This window comes from Zootoca vivipara, chromosome 10, assembly GCF_965207765.1.
Source record: "Zootoca vivipara chromosome 10, rZooViv2.hap1.1, whole genome shotgun sequence".
In the NCBI taxonomy this organism is placed as follows: domain Eukaryota; kingdom Metazoa; phylum Chordata; class Lepidosauria; order Squamata; family Lacertidae; genus Zootoca; species Zootoca vivipara.
This window is the reverse complement of record NC_142593.1, coordinates 62,035,464-62,047,459: the sequence shown is the minus strand read 5'-3', so window position 1 is coordinate 62,047,459 and position 11,996 is coordinate 62,035,464. Positions and strand designations below refer to the sequence as shown.

Below are 11,996 nucleotides of genomic sequence, written 5' to 3'. Positions count from 1 at the left end.
TCCTCTGGGCAGGCGCTGCTACTGCCCCTCATCTCTGAGCTGCCCCCTGCCCCAAGGAGAGGTGCCTCCTCACACTGCCCCCCCCAGGGGCCTGGGAAGAGGATGTCCCCAGTCTCAGCGGTCCAATGGAGACAGGCCAAAGGTGAAGGTGAGGCCAACGCCTTGCCTTGGGTGGCAGCAGTGGGCGCTGCCAGGCTCCCCTTCAGCACCGGGCACTCAGCTCCCAGGCAAGCCTTGCACACCGCAAGCCCAAGAAAGGCCAGCTGTGGCCCTTGTCTGCCTGCCTGGCCTCCCACTTCTCTCTCCCTTCCCAACAGCAAGGGCTGGCAGACTGGTTGGCTGGGCTCCCTTGCCCGCCTGCTTGCTTGCTTACTCTGATGCTGCCTCAGCACCCAGCACCCCCTGGCCAACCCCAGAGGCACCATTCCCCCGGGGAGCTTGTAGCCAGGGCTGCTGCGACAGCCGTGCAAGAGAGCATGCAAAGAGGGAGGCAAGGAAAGAGGGACGGAGGCTAGTGTTTTCTGTGGCATCCGTGACCTTCATTCAAGGCACCCCAGGGTGCCACGGCACACTGGTTGAAAACCACTACACTAAAAGAAACTAGAGCAAATAATTAAAAGAGAAAGTAAATTTGTTGCTCCTGAAGAGGATCTTGGGGTCATTCACCCTCCCCCCACCTGCACCTCAGCCGTATCTGCACTTGGTCACACCTTCTTTCCCTGCATGCACAGAGCACAAAACAGCCCCCCCCCCACCCCTCCAGTTCTCCAGTCCCTACTCACGTCACCCCAAGGCCTTTGGGTGTCTTTCCCCTTTGCCTTCCTGGAACCTGCAGCATCCCATGACAACAGCTGAGTCGATGTCCCCCCCCCCCCCACCCCGTGTGCTTCTGCACCAAAACCACCCTTTTCCTGTCAAGGCCACGGATCTGCTTCCGACCCCCCAAGAACCAGAAGCTGCTCCCTCGCATGGACCGTCTCCAGAGGCAACTGAAGCAAAGAGCGTTTTCCTGGAGAAGCCCAGCCTGGAGGCTCTTTGCCTGCTACTCCTGCCAACCGCCAGACTCCTGGCCTCTTGTCAGAGCATTTCTGAGTGCCCGTCTCACAGCCGGACCCCTTGGCAAACGGACCTTCCTGGAACAAGCTGAAATTGCGTCCCCTCCATTAGGGAAGATGCCTACCTGCGCGATGACCTCCTGCCCCCACCAGAAATTAGGTTAATGGGATGCCGTGGGAACCTAGCAAGACCACGTGACGCAAGGGAACCAGCGAGAGCCTTGTGCCCTTGGGAAATGGGGGAGGAACTGTGTCCCCTCTTGAAGGAAACCCCGAGGCAGCAGCTGTCCACAGGCTGCCTTGTCCTTGCTTTCCTAATAAAGAGCATTTGATAAATTATTCCTGCCTCTGCTTGGAAATTCATAGGCTCTAGCCCCGTGCTTAGAACTGTCTCCTAGTCTGTGGTTCACCACATGTCAGTTTGGGAGGGATGGATCAAACTCTCAGCTGAGGTGTGGGGAACCCCTTGGCCTGGGTCAAACACCCCACGGGCATCTCTGATAGGCATTTAAAGAAGAAAAAATGGTGATTTGTGGCTTTAGGAATCTCAGCCAAAGCATCCATGGCTGGGTGGTGGCCCGGCGGGGGGGACGGGGGGACGGGACAGCCCTGCCCAGGGCTGACTCACCCCTAGCAGGATGATGTCATGAAGCCCAGAAGAGCCATTGTCTGTGGGGGGTGGTGGGGGTGGTGGACAGGCTCCAGAAAGGACTGCTTCTGCTGCTCAACAGAGGGGGCTCCTTTTGAAAACTGTTTTTATTTTTTATTTATGTCATTTTAAATTGTAATTGATATTAATGTTGTCTTTTTAGTTTTAGATTTTATGATTCATGTGGAATTTCCCCCCCATTTGGTTGTGTGCCTTTTGATGTGTTTTATTTATTGTTTATGACTTTTGTTATGTTGGTAATTATGTAAATCTTGTTATGTTGTAAGCCGCCTTGAGCCTTGTTTCAACTATGGAAAGGTGGCATACAAATTAAATGATGATGATGATGATGATGATCTGGCCCTGCCTCATTGGACACCGGCGGAGTCCAGCCAAAGGTTAGCCCAAAGACACTACTCTGCCCCCTCCTCTCTATCCCTGACTAGCGATGCATCGAAATCATGCGCACGCAGCCAAGAAGCCTTTGCTGCAGCAGGACCAAATGGCGACTCACCGTGGCAGGTGAAAAAGCAAAATGGGTAAAAATTCAATTAAAATGCAGCTAGAGACCAAGAGCAGTGGAACGTGTGGGACACCTTTTCACCCCAAAAGTAATCCACGTTTGTCCCTGTGAGCAGAAGGCACCTAGGCCATGTGCTGCCCACCCCCAAAATGGCCACTTCCCCCCATCACCATCTCCGCAGGTAAGGGAGCCCAAAGGTTGGCCTCTGCAGCTGATCACGACACACAAGAGGGTCCTCCTTGCTTATGCTAGTTATTTATTAAATTTGCACCCCGACTTTCCTTCGAGGAGTTCAAGGTGGCACATATACTTTCCCTCACAACGGCCTTGCAAGGTAGGTCAGGCTAAGAGACGGTGGCTCCCCCCCCGAAGGTCACCCAGTGGGCTTCATGTGGCTGCCCCCAGGTTGAGTCCACACTCTAACCACTGCACCACACTGCCTCCGAAGCGCTAGCTACTACACCAAGGGCACTGCATAAAAAAACAGAATCTGTTGTCTCACAGGCAGCAAGGAAAATGGGAATGAACTTTGGCGGCCAGAGGGCAGGCAGGAGAGGGTTTGGCCAACCTGCAAGATCATGCACCGCTTTCAAGACCCTCGGAGCAACCCTATCCCACAGCTAAGCAACCACCAGGCTCTGAATTTGCAACCAGTAGGGTGACAAATCAGAATCCATAAACAGGGATTGGGGGCCAACCAGATGAATGAAGTGGTGAGCTCTCCACCAAATCACCCCTAAACTGCTGCCTAAAAAAATAATAATTGGTGGAGATAGACAGTGCTATTTTGCTAGAAAAAGAGGTTCTGGAACTCACCCTGAACTCCTCCTTTGTTCTTTTAGAATGGCCATGGTGCCCACCTGAGGGGGGCCAGAATGGAGTTCTGGTGAGTTCTGGCTGGAAAAAAGCCCTGCATACATAGATCATTTTGTTTGCATGCCACCTTTCCCTAGTTAAAACCATGCTCAAGGTGGCTTACAACACAGAAAAATATTGGATAATTACAAAGGTAACAAAAGCAGTCACAAACCAATAAAACATCAAAAAGTACACAATCAAACTGAACAATACACCTCTCTCTCTCTCTCTCTCTCTCTCTCTCTCTCTCTCTCTCTCTCTCACACACACACACACACACACACACACACACAATTTTTTTTGCCAATACAAAACTCAGAAGCACAGGCCTGAAAGCTATCTGCTAGTTGCCCCACTAGGGAAAAAAAGGTTGAGCAAGTGAAATTTTCATTTTTAGCAATGCTCAGCACCTGTCACTGTGCAGAAGTTAAAGAGATTCCGACTCAACATCAGGAAGACCTTTCTGACAGTAAGAGCTGTTTGATAGTGGAACGGACTGGGAGGTGGTGGCCTCTCCTTCCTTGGAGGTTTTTAAGCAGAGGTTGGGTGGCCATCCATCATGGATTCCTCAGCGGAGATTCCTGCATTGCAGGGGGTGAACTAGAGGGCCTTTGAGATTCCCTCCCAATCTATGATTTTATGATTAAGGGACAGTTAACAGTGTTACACAGGGACGTGGGTGGCGCTGTGGGTTAAACCACTGAGCCTAGGGCTTGCCGATCAGAAGGCCGGCGGTTTGAATCCCCGCGATGGGGTGAGCTCCCGTTGTTCGGTCCCTGCTCCTGCCAACCTAGCAGTTCGAAGGCACATCAAAGTGCAAGTAGATAAATAGGTACTGCTCCGGTGGGAAGGTAAACAGCATTTCCATGCGCTGCTCTGGCCACATGACCCGGAAGCTGTACTACTTGGCCACTAAAGTGAAATGAGTGCTGCAACCCCAGAGTCGTCCGCGACTGGACCTAATGGTCAGGGGTCCCTTTACCTTTACCTTTGCCTTTAACAGTGTTACACAATTCTGAGCAGGTATCATTCACTCCCCCGCTCCCCTCCAAAAACAGTACTCCTCCAGGAGCACTTTGGTGGGACGTTTGGCTCAGAATCCCACCCCCACCAGGAGAGGGTGATTTAGCAGAGAAGCCAGCGATTGGGTGAAGCAAGAAATCCCCCAGCCCTGCGACTGAATGCATGTATTTAAATGCCACTGGGGCCTTCAGAAGGCCGAGCAACCGTTGAAGGCTGGGTTCAGTGAAGAGAGCAGGCAGGCAGGCTGGGGAATGCACTTTGCGCATGTCTCGCCTGTGTGCTCTGCACACTGGGACCAGGAGAAGGGGGGGGGGGGAGGAAGGATCAGCAGGCCACAGATGCTGCAGCAGCAGCAGCACCGAGCTGTTAAGGTTGCGGCTGCCGCTCAGGCGAGGCTGATCCAAACCTCCCCCGACGGCTGCTGGAGGGAAGCCCAGCCTCCAACTGCGCATGGATGGATGCATGTGCGCATGGATGGCACAGAAGAGTGTCCCTCTGTGGGCTGCTGGCACGCTCCCTTCCAGCAGCTTCCTTGCCTTGACAGCGGTGCCTCTCCAAGCGGCCGTTCCCAGAGCAGCCACCATCGCCCTTGACGGTCGCTGCAAAAAGCTCTCGTCCTCGGCGCCAGAGGCTCTGCCAATCCCAGAGTGGCGGCAGGGGGGCTGTATGCTCAGAAGCAGGGAGGGGGGGAAGGGTATTCAGGGGCTTCGGAAGAGGGGTGCCGCCTCCGGAGGGGGTTCCTGCTTCTGGTATGGGGAGCAATGGCAGCAAGAGGGGAGGGGGAACAGCCCATGCAAAATGCCCTCATTTAAAAAGATCACAGGGTCATGCAAGACGAGTCAGCGCGGTGCAGCTGTTAAAAGTGTCAGACTAGGACCTGGGGGACCAGGGTTCAAATCCCTCCTTGGCCATGAAACTCACGAGGGTGGTCTTGAGCTCAGCCCACTGCCTCTCAGCCTAGCCTGCCTCACAGGGCTGTTGTCATTGGGATGAAATGAGGAGGGAACAGAAATGCAGCAAAGATATTCATAAGAGCCGGAGGCACATGGGCGACCTGTTTGCAGCAAGGAAAAGGCCAGGCCTCAGGCTGCAGGAACCTCAAGGAGGCCAGCCGGGGATTTGGGGAGAAATGGTTGGCCTTGGAGCCCCAGCAAATCTCAAGTCAAGGATCAGGGTGCCAGGGGGACCCCGAAACTTACCCCAGGGGCAGAAGGCTTTGCATTTCTATGGGAGGAAGGATGGAACACATCCTTGGACAGGCTCCAGCCTCTGTCCTCCTAAGGTGCAGAATTTCAAAACACACCAAAACTAATGTAACACATGTAAATTAAATCATTCAAAAAACCCCAAAAGCAGTAAAACCTACCAGGAGCACCTAAAAACACCAAACACACCTGAGAGGAAAGAGGAATCCTAGGATTGTAGAGTTGGAAGAGTCTACATTTAGGAATTCTGCTGCAAGGGCGAAACGGGGCTTTATTTCACACAGGTCAAAGACCCAGTTTGGCAAAAGACAAACCAACAACCCCCACACATTTGCATACACACACAGGCTGGCAGCCTCAATGGGGCCTCTCTGGAGGCTTCACCTGGGGCAAAAAAACCCAGCCAGCTCCCCCCCCCCCGCCCTGTACCTACAGCTCTGTCTGCCAAAAGCCATCCCTGGATGGACTCAAACCACCAGCCTTCTGGTTAAGAGCCAGACACACTGACCCATTAACAGAGAAAGTCTCCAGCTGGCACCCAAAATGCCACACCTGCCTGGCACCCCCCACCCTAAGCAGGCCTGCTCCTCATATAACATGGGAACTGGGAGCAGAGGGCACCTGGCCTGAATCACAGATTCCCCAAGCTGCTGTCTCCCCCTCTGTGAAACAGCCTCGCAGGGCTGTTGTGAAGAGGTATGAGACCAGGAGATGCCACTACCTGCCCTAGGGCAGCTGTGCCCAATCCAGCACACCACATTTCCCCTGGAGCAGGGGTTCCCAACAAAATTTTCTCGAGGATCCCTCATCGAGCCACTATTGTGACAAGGACCCCCATTAATTCCTAATCCTAAAATTAAAAAGTGAGAGCCAAATTAAGAGTCTTTTTATATTTTATATTTATATATTTTTACAGTTACAACAGAGTACTCCATCAGTATACAGTTAGTTTTGCTTTTCAGTCCTTATTGAGATAAGTTAAATCTGTCCTTTGAGTCCATTATTTCTGAAATATTAGGTTTCAAACTTGAAACTTTCACTCTGAAATCTGACCGCATGTCGAGCCGATTCCTATATTTGTTTTTCATGAAACACATGGAAGAAAATGCTTGCTTTGTTTACAAACATGACTGTTTTGCAAAGAGGCAGCGCGCGCCAGGGAGGAGGGAGGGGAATGGAGAAGACAGGGTACCTGCGCAGTAGCGCACAAATGAAGCCGACGCGCGCAAAGCATCTTGGGGAGGTGAGCGTTAGTAGAATGCGTGCGCTGCCTCTTTGCAAAACAGTAGTGTTTGTAAAGCGCCACCTAACGGCATACAGCAGAACTACTGCCTCTATCTAATTCTAGTTTTGCGCTAGACTCTGCTCATGCAGGAAGCGGCCAAAACAAAAATCTGTTATCATACGAAATATATTTAATATATTTTTTATTCTAATAGCATCTTGCGGACCCCTCTGGCATAGCTCGCGGACCCCTGGGGGTCTCCGGACCACCTGTTGGGAACCACTGCCCTGGAGAATGGCAGCCTCTAGACATGCAGTCCAGCTGCTGCTGAGACCACTGGCCCAGCTAGCCTAGTGCTGCTGGCTCTGACTGGCAGTGTCTCTGTGAGAGAAAGCAGAAAGGAACTTGGCACCTCAGCCACAAAAAAGGCAAACTCTGTTCCTCAACCGAATCCAAGGGAGTAGGCCCTGGGTCAGCGGTAGCTCACCTGCTCTGCATGCCAATATCCCCAGGTTCAACCCCCCAGCTCAAGAGAGCTGCTGCCAGTCAGTGTAGACAACATCTGCCTCCTGCCAATGACTGTGCCAGCACAGCTGCCAGCCTTGCTACACACAAGCAGGTTCACCTGGAGTCAAGCAGCTGCCAGGTAAGCCTGTCCATGAGTGCAAGGAGAAGGCTGGCAGCATCCAGTGAAGCTGGACTTCTCCACGGAGCACAGTTAAACTGCGGAACTCCCTCCCACAGGAGGCAGCGATGGCCACCCACTTGGATGGAGGAAGAGAGGGCTATTGGTGACTCTGCTGCCCAGAGTTGGAGGCAGAGGTGCTTCTGAACCCCCGTTGCTGGAAACTGCAGGAGGGGAGAGAGCTCTGGTGGTTGGATCCTGCTTGCTTGCAGGTTTCCCATTGGGGCATTTGGTTGGCCACTGTGAGAACAGGATCCTGGACTCGATGGGCTACCACTGGCCTGATGCAGCTGCAGGCTCGTCTTCCGTTCTTACATGGCGAGAGCAGGATTGCTGGAATCCCGGAGTGGTGCTGGGTGCTAGGGGGAGCGGTCAAGACATCATCCCCAGTAGGTCCTGCCAGAGGGTTCACATCCCCACTGGGGGCTGTCACTGCCTCTCAGCCTAAGCTCCCTCGCAGGGCTGTTGTGGGGAGTAAATGAGGAGGGAGAGAACCACAGGTGCCTGGGAGAAAAAAAAGGGGGATATAAAAGAACCAGGCAGAGGGCCTTCTGGGTGGTGGCGCCTGCCCCGTAAAATACCCTCCCATCCGATAGCAAGGAGATAAGTACCGGTAACTATGCAACCTTTAGAAGACATCTGAAGGCAGCCCTGCGTAGGGCTTTTAAATATTTAATGTTTTCTTAAGTTTTTATATATGTTGGAAGCTGCCCAGAGTGGCTGGGGCAACCACTCAGTCAGATGGGCGGGGTACAAATAATAAAATGATGACGACGATGAAGGAAATCAGCTCCTTGCTATGGAAATGGCTGAGCTCAGCTCTCTGGCATCAAACAACTGTGAACATCTGCAAAATGCGAGTCCTAAAAGGAGACTGTTGCTTCTGCAAAAAGTGACCTGGGCTGAGAAGGAAACTGAAGGAGAAGCCTTCATCAATAACAAACAGAGGCTTTTCGACTTGCCCAAGTGCCAGGCAAACCCTCAGGGGTCCTGAATAATAGGCCTCTCTATTATGTCCATTTCTCAGACAGAGACACACACCCCCTCGGAGTTCTTGCTGCAAGGGGGCTTCCTTCCAGGCCAAGGCCACTGCTCTTTGCCACCCTCTTTCCAGGGTCAAGGACGTTCTTTTTATTCACAAAAACGTTTCTCTACCGGCGCCTTAGCATAAAATCTCAGGGTGGGAAAGAACAAACACATCATGAAACCCCATCGGGAAAGAAGCAAATCATCACTAACTTTTACAGAGATGCACATTTTTGGAAAGTAAGATGCTAACAGAGCCCGGCTCCACGCTCGCCCCCGTGGGAGGGGTAGGAGCCCTTCCCGGCTACGGAGTAACCTGCCGGGGCCTGAAATCCCCCCCCTCCCCTAGGCCAGCCTGCCCCTGTTCCCCCTCTCCTCCTGCCCATCGAGACCATCCCCTGCCGGGAGGAGGAGAGAACAGCCACCGGAAGGAGCGCATCCCTGGACCCCCTCGCTACAACCCGGGCAGGCACCCTGGGATGAGGCTCTCCCTCCCCACGGCTGGCTGCGGCTCCCAGGCCTCCCTCCCTCTCCCCAGCCCCATATTTCCTTCCCCCTCCATCATGATGCGCGCGCCCCACTCTCGAGAAGAAAAAAAAAAGACGCACCGGAGAGAGAGACCCCTTGGCCAAAGCGCCCCCTCCCCTCTCCTCCCGCGTCCAGCTCCAGCCTGCGCGCCCCCACTGTCAGCCCCCCCCCCCCGCTCTTCCCAGGCCGCGCTCCCGGAATTTGCGAGAAGAAAATGGTGCCTGCAAGGCGGGCCGCCTCCTGGCTGGCGAGGATGCCTCGGGGAGGCCGAGGAGGAGCTGCAATGCACCTGCTGAAGAAGCAGCAGGACACCCGCCCGCCGCCAGATCCCGGCCGCCTGGCGCGGTCCCTGGGGACGGGTGGATCTCCAGCTGCCCCGAGGTGGGTGGAGGAGGGGATCTCTCAGGCTGCGCTGCGAAGCAGCTGTCAAAACTCCAGGCACGGGGTCGGGGTCGGGGGGCTGCAGCAGGTAGAGGCTCCAGGAGGAGGCGGCGGTGGTCCCTCCATCCTCGCCCTCCATCCCTAGCCTGCATCCTTCTTTGCCTCCATTGTCTCCGCGCCCCCCCCCCCCCATTCCAGGCAGCATCACTCGCTCGCTTTGTCTGGCGGCAGCGCCGCTCCCTTTGCAGGTGAGCCTGGCCCGGAGCAGGGAGGGCAAAACCGCCAGGCTCGAGCCCTCCAAAGCAAAAAAAGCCCCCCCCCCCGCTCACGAAATAACCCCCCTCCCCCCGCCGATTGCAGCAGCAGCAGCAGCAGCAGCCACACCCCGAGGGGCGGCGGCGCACAAAGACGAGGATGCCCGTCGCCACGACCCCCGGGGCTCCGGGCGGCCAAGCGGCAGGACGCCTGGGTCCGGGGGTGGGGGAGAGTCTGTGTGTAAGGCAAGCCTGGTGCCCGGAGGAGGGAGAGCGGCCCAGGCCGGCTCCGGTGGCCCCGCGGGCCGAGTGAGGACGTGGCACGGGCCACCTGCGCCCCCCGGGGACTCCCCGCGCTGCCCGGCTCACCTGGGGCCCCGCTCCTGGGTGGGTAGAAGGCGGGCGTCGTCCGTGGTGCTGCTATCGCCGCCGCCGCCGCCGCCGGGCTCCGCGCTGCATCCCTGGCAATGCGGCGGCGCTGCGCAATGCCCGCTCCGCCTTCCGCGCCCGTGACGTCGCGCTCGGGACCGCGGTCCGCGGCTCAGATCCTCGCGCGCGGGGCACCGCGCAGGCCCCACGGGACGAGACGGGGCGGCAGCCGGAGGGCAGGGGGGGGGGGTGCACAGCCCGGGCGAGGAGTCGCCACCCGCCCCCACCGCCTGCTCAACGGGGCGAGGCGCGCTCCTGGCTCCTGCCCTGCCGGGCGCGCGCCGTCGCCTGGGAAAGCGAGAAGTGGCTGCTGCCAGCGCGGGAGAAGATTCCCTTTGGGGCACCTGGGGGGCCGCGGGGAGGAGGGCCCCCACCGCACCCCAGCCGTCGCGCGTCCCATCAGGCAGAACTTAGTGTCAGAACTTAGTGTCTGCCGGATGAGGCCCCTCCAGCGCAGCCTCCTGCTGTCAAAGGGGCCAAATATCCCGACCCTAGGCATCTCGATAGACTGCTCCTGGAGCTGGTGGTTCCACCAGAAGCCAAGAAGCGCCAGTCGGGTCAGACCAAGGACCCCCCTAGCCTGGCATCCTCACCTCGTAGGGGGCAACCAGCAAGCAGGATTTGGGCACAAGGGAACGAGAAGCGAAGAAAAGCCTCCTGGATGAGGCCAAAAGGGGATTTGAGCAAAAAAGATCATAGACTGCCCAGCTGGAAGGGACCCCAAGGGTCATCCAGTCTAACCCCCCTGCAATGCATTTTATTGTATTTTAATCTTTGCTGGAAGCCACCCAGAGTGGCTGGGGAGACCCAGCCGGATGGGCGGGGTACAAATATAATAATAATAATAATAATAATAATAATAATAATAATAATCCAGCTGCAGGACTGGCCTGATGTTTATAGATGGTGCATAAAGAACCGCGAGAGGAGGGCCCCACTAGAAAGGACCAAGCAAGGCCATTTGCTATTAATAATAATTAATAGCAGAAAACTTAGGGAAACGCTGGGTGAAATCCCATGGACAGTAATACTAAAAGGGAAGGGAGTTCATGATGGTTGGGAGTTTGTTAAAAGGGAGATATTAAAAGCACAACTTCAGGCAATACCAATGAGACGGAAACATGGAAGGTGCCTAAAGAAGCCAGGCTGGCTATCTAAAGAACTTTTGACTGAGTTAAGATTTAAAAGGGATATGTACAAAAAATGGAAAAGGGGGGAAATCTCCAGAGAGGAATTCAAACATATAGCCAGCACGTGTAGAGACAAAGTCAGAAAAGCTAAAGCACAGAATGAACACAGGCTCGCCAGAGAGGTTAAAAGCAACAAAAAGGGCTTTTATGGGTATGTCCGTAGCAAAAGGAAAAACAAGGAAACAGTGGGGTCACTCAGAGGAGAAGATGGTGAAATGCAAACAGGGGACAGAGAAAGGGCAGAACTCCTCAATGCCTTCTTTGCCTCAGTCTTCTCCAAGAAAGAAAACAACGCCCGACCTGAAGAATATGGAGCAGATGATTCAGCAGGGGAAACACAGCCCAGAATAAGTAAGGAGGTAGTACAAGAATACTTGGCTAGTTTAGATGTATTCAAGTCTCCAGGGCCAGATGAACTACATCCAAGAGTATTAAAAGAACTGGCAGAGGTGATTTCAGAACCACTGGCAATAATCTTTGAAAATTCCTGGAGAACAGGCGAAGTTCCAGCAGACTGGAGGAGGGCAAATGTTGTCCCTATTTTCAAAAAGGGGAAAAGAGAGGACCCAAACAATTACCGCCCAGTCAGCCTGACATCAATACCAGGAAAGATTCTAGAGCAGATCATTAAGCAAACAGTCTGTGAGCACCTAGAAAGAAACTCTGTGATCACTAAAAGTCAGCATGGGTTCCTGAAAAATAAGTCATGTCAGACTAATCTGATCTCATTTTTTGACAGAATTACAAGCCTGGTAGATGAAGGGAACGCTGTGGATGTAGCCTATCTTGATTTCAGCAAGGCCTTTGACAAAGTGCCCCATGGTATTCTTGTAAAGAAGCTGGTAAAATGTGGGCTAGACAATGCTACCATTCAGTGGATTTGTAGCTGGCTTACTGACCGAACCCAAAGGGTGCTCATCAATGGCTCCTCCTCATCCTGGAGAGTAGTGACTAGTGGGGTGCCA

At 54.4% G+C, this 11,996-nt stretch overlaps 1 protein-coding gene across 5 annotated transcripts in view; it reads right to left on the bottom strand.

Annotated features, from left to right (window-relative positions):
- The window catches only part of RUSC2 (RUN and SH3 domain containing 2), a 50,885-nt gene that overhangs the window by 25,507 nt on the left and 13,382 nt on the right, over nt 1-11,996 (bottom strand). The window contains exon 1 of one of the 5 annotated variants that reach the window (XM_035100754.3): nt 9,782-10,417. The exons of the other annotated variants lie outside the window; for them this stretch is intronic. The gene's annotated coding sequence lies outside the window, so the exon portion shown is untranslated. Of the gene's footprint in view, nt 1-9,781; nt 10,418-11,996 lie in introns of those variants that run through there. 5 annotated transcript variants of the gene reach the window in all.